Genomic DNA, 5,037 nt, shown 5'->3' on the forward strand with positions numbered 1-5,037 from the left:
ATGCTAATCATATTTACACTTGTTTTACTTTTACACTTTGTTCCAGCCACATTCCCGTGTGTGGGTAGGAACTTCAGGGTATTATGGTAGTGGCAATAGTGACAGAGGCCTTCTGATTCATTTTGCAGAATTCACTGAATCAGAAGTTCTGGGAGAGCCTCCCAAATCTTCACCTTCCTACTAAAGGAAAAGATAACAGCAACCCTTGCTGTAGAGTAGAGTGGTACCATTCTGCAAGTATGACCAAAATACCATTTTTCCAGTCCTTCTGTTTATATTACACCTCTTTCACATTAAAACAGATGGAATTGTTTCTGTTTCTTGAAAAAAATCCTATGATAGAAATTTGTAGTAGCTATCGGTGTATAACAAACTGCCCACTCAAAATTTGGTGGTTTAAAATAACAAACATGTTGAGTGTGGTGGTGCACACTTGTTAATCCCAGCACTCTGGGAGGCTGAGGCAAGAGGATCACAAGTTCAAGCCTAGCCTGGCAACTTAGCAATTTAACAGGAACCTGCATCAAAATTTAAAAAAAGCTTAGTGCAAAGGACTTGTCTTTAAACCCAAGTACAAAAGAATATCTCACAGTTTATATTGGCTAGGAATTTGGGAGATTAGCTTAGTGACCCTGGATCACAGTCTTTCATGTGGTTGCAGTCGATCTACAGCCCAGACTGAAGTCATCTGAAGGTTTAATTGGGACCAGAGGATCCATTTCCAAGACAGCTTACTGACAAGTCTGTGGAGAGAATGCCTCAGTTCCTCACCTGCTACTGGCAGTGGGCTCAGCACCTCACAGTGTGGATCTCCCCAGAGTTGCCTAAGGGTCCTAGCTGCTAGGATAGTTAGTGGTACCCACTAAAATTCCTCCTGTCAACTAACAGATTAACACAGTTAATGACAGTAAGATTTGATCATCTGAAGAGTGGTATCAGCCTGTCTAGAATCATTTTAAAGTTAATTAAAAATCTTCCAACTCATTTTGTTTGATTCATCTGTTTTTTTCCGCAGATGTATGAACCCATAACAATTTTCAGGACTCATATGCATGATACCACAATATACACTCCACATCCTCATCACCAACCTGCTTATAAGTGGAAAATATTATAATGTAGTAGTCAGTAAAGTAGGGATGCCGACTTATATTCCCACTGTAGTATTATCAGAGTTTTTGTTATTGATTGGCCTTTTCAAAGTACTGCGTGCTAATCTACCTCGTTGATCTTGAATCTTCTATGCTCCAAATGTATTTCAAGATTTCTCATTTTAAAGCTTGTTTGAGGTAAATGGTGCTACTGTGAAAAGCATTGTTTGAGAATTGACGGCATTTGTTGTGGGTTTTACTGGATAGAAAGGACTTCAACAGATACATGAGAACAACAGATGGTATTTACTACAGAAGTCTGAAAAGCAAAGGCATGGATACTGGGAAGTGCAAAGTATTTTTAGCAAGAGGCACTAGCTATTACTTGATTCTAAGTAAATAATACAATTGTGAAAGGACTTGTATTAAAACACAATATGTAGGTACACCACGCCTGTTAATTTTGGAGAATGCAGTCACCTTGATTCATGCAGGCCACCTATTAACCAAAAAAAGTGAACACCCAAGAGAATGAGTCAGGACTTCTCTTGATTGTTTAGCTGTAATATTATTGATCAAGTATAATGTTCAACACACACACCCCAATTTGAAAAATGTCATTTGATTTTTTGACAAAAGCTGATTGTCTGGATATAGATATAAAACTCTAAAGAGCCTCTAATGATCATATTGTAAATACTACCAATACCTGGAGAAGAAGTGTCATCTCTATCTACAATATTCTCTCCAAATGGATTCAACAGTTTTGTTATCCAGTAGGATATGGCAAAAATTATGCACCTGACACTAACTATAAAAGAGCTTGGAAATAGTGTAGTTTCCAAGAAGACTTGTGATGGCAGGTTTACTGGTACTAGAAAACTACTAATAAAGTCTTCTGATGATATGTGTAGTATAAAAAAAAATTTAGAGTGTTATTTCAGATCTGACAAGCTCAATAAATGATGGCTGTGTATCAGATTGGAATGTTTATTAAGCTCACCCCTGGGGACTGGGGCTACAGCTCAGCAGCACAAGTGCCTACCTGGCAAGTGCAAGGTCCTGAGTTCGATTCCTGGTACAAAAAAATAAGCTCACCGCTGAAATACATATGACATATCTTCAAAAATATTTACACACTTACTATGTACCAATGCCTGTCCTAGGTATGGAGGTAGAAGGGAGAGTGAAAAGATGGATAAAATGGAATTCCCTCCTCCAAAGGGATTTTCACTCGTACAAGGAGGGGAAAAGCAAGACTTAGTGGAAACATAAAGTGTGGAGGGGTGTTCACATTGTTCTACATCCCTTTAAATATATTTTTATTTTTATTAAACTTTTGCAAACACATATATTTGATTCTCTGAACAAGAAGCTCCACAGGCTTGCCCTATTCCTTCCACTTTCCATTCAATAAAGACAAATGTGGGGGCTGGGGATTTAGCTCAGCGGCAAAGCGCCTGCCTCGCAAGCGCAAGGTCGTGAGTTCGGTTCCCGGTACCGGAGAAAAACCAAAACCAAAAAAAAAAAAAAAAAAAAAAAAGACAAATGTGTCATTCTTCTAGATGGGTCATGGAAGAGACAGCACGGATTTCTAATAAAAAAAAATTAGTATGGAAAGAGATGGTCTGCTTATGGACTCTTAAATGGGATGATTTGCTTGGCATTACCATCTGGTCTAAATTTCACTAACAGTAAAAAACTAATTTGCACAATACCAAATAGCAGGAATTTTTTGCTTTCTGGACATCATGTGGTAGGCACTGATAATTAAATATTCAGAAAATCACCATGCAGACAGTCAAGAATTAGCTAAGAATGTGTTGACATGTTTCCTACACATGACTGTCTTTTTTTTCTAATTCTCCCAATTCACCTAAGAAGATCATAATTTAAGAAATAAACCGGGGGTCAATCTTAAATGAATAGTCTAAGCGAGATATTTGTTTTTAATATTTGACTTAATCATATACCTTTATTAGTAATAAAAGTACTAATATTTAAAGAACTATATTAGAAATATGGACATGTCGAGGGAGAGAGGTGGAAATGGTGTATATCTTTAATGTCTTACATATAAAAATGCTCCTGTAATTATTCATTTTGTCAAAATTAAATTACTACCTACCTTCCTTGCACCAAACACTGTGCCAGGAATTTCATAAATATCAATACATTCTATCATCATAACAACTTCATGAATTAGGTATCGTCAGGTGTATTTTATTACTCAAAAAACTGAGGGTCAAATTTTTGGGAGATGATGCAATTGAAACTTCAAAGACTTTTTATCTTACTTCACCCAACAGAATGATCCAAAAAAATTTACTACCGGTAACAGCCACCAAACAAGAAAAGACGTTTAAACTAATTTTACAAAACTGCAAAACCAGGTGTTCCAGGCTGGCAATGCAGTGGTAGAGCACTTGCTTAGCATGTGTGAGGCTCCAAGTTCAATTCTCTGTAAAACACACAGGTGTCCAAAGAAAGAGAGATTGTGCGGCCGAACAGAGGAGCAACCTACTGAGCCCCCTAACACCACCTGCATCATCCAGATGTTTTAAGAAATCCTGAAAATTCTAACTAAACTCCTCAGCTCTGGAGAAAAGTAAACTGAGCGACCATCCTTGTATTTCTCTTCTTCTTTATTAATCCCTCTTTTTACTAAAGAATAATGAAAATGGGGAGAGGATAAAACAGGGAAAGTGAATAGCAAGTTTGTTTTTCTTTAACAGCCATGGAGAATTCGAGGTTATACCTCATTGGAAAGGTGTATACTTCCTTAAAAAGCAGCATGCAACTCGATACTAAAGAAAAACAAGAACAAAGACATCACCTCCCCATGCACATTCAGGACGGTAACGTGAAACAGAAGCCCCTGCTCTATGTTATTATGCAGAAAGGAAATGAAAAAATCACTTGCACTCTATCAAAGTGGATGGAGTCGAACATGAAAAAGAAGAGCATGAACAACCAAAAATGCTATTATGGCACAATTTTAAAAGGAAAAATGAAAGAATAAAAGCAGAGAGAGGAGATAGGGGAAGAAAACGTTGAAGAATCGAAAAAAATAGTTCAAACGAGAAGAAAATCTAATTCAAGAATATAAGGGAATTCCTCCAACTTTCTTCACTGTATAAACACGTTAAGAAGAGCCTAAAGCGAGAGATAAATAAAATATCAAAATTAAAATATAGAAATCTAGGGTATTGGGTTCAATCCCCAGTGCCAGAGAACAAACAAACTAATCTTTTAAAAAAAGAAAATGTACCTCTCAGACCTCCTGCTGTGGGAAGGGTAACTGTTAATAATTTTCTTTTATGCTATAAATGTAGACACTAAACCACAGTTTACTTCTTGCCATAAATAACGCTTACCTGTAACTTTGTCACCAGTAGAAACTAAATATTTTCATATGATATTATAATTAAAGCAAATATGTCAATTATCATTAATGTTCATCACTACTTCAAAATTATAATTCTTAGGCTGATCATTAGATCTTATAATTAAATGAATTAAAAACAACTGTATTTCTATATCATAAAATTTTATAGATTGTTTATTTTCAATATACATAATTTGTTTTCTTTGTGATTCTATGCATTTTACTTTCAAATTTTAGAAATGTTATGCTGAGAATATTCCATACGTCTCACCAGACTGCCAAAAGGTGAATGGCACAAAAACTTGTTAAGAACCCCTACGGTCTTGTACTGGTAAAACCTGCAGCTTCTCCAATATACTTAAACACGTGGAAATGATGTATTCATGTGAAAGATCCTAAAGCTGAAGTTTTATTAGTTGTATAATAAATTGATCACTAGTTGTATTTAAAATAGCCATTTTGAGTTCTCCGGGAGCTGCAGCGCTCCTGGGTCCGAGTGTGGGCCGGACTCATACCACCGCGATTCCCAGCCGAAAAGCGCCCAAAGAGCCAGGTAGG

Source organism: Chinchilla lanigera, unplaced genomic scaffold (assembly GCF_000276665.1).
Source record: "Chinchilla lanigera isolate Chin_1 unplaced genomic scaffold, ChiLan1.0 scaffold00025, whole genome shotgun sequence".
NCBI lineage: Eukaryota > Metazoa > Chordata > Mammalia > Rodentia > Chinchillidae > Chinchilla > Chinchilla lanigera.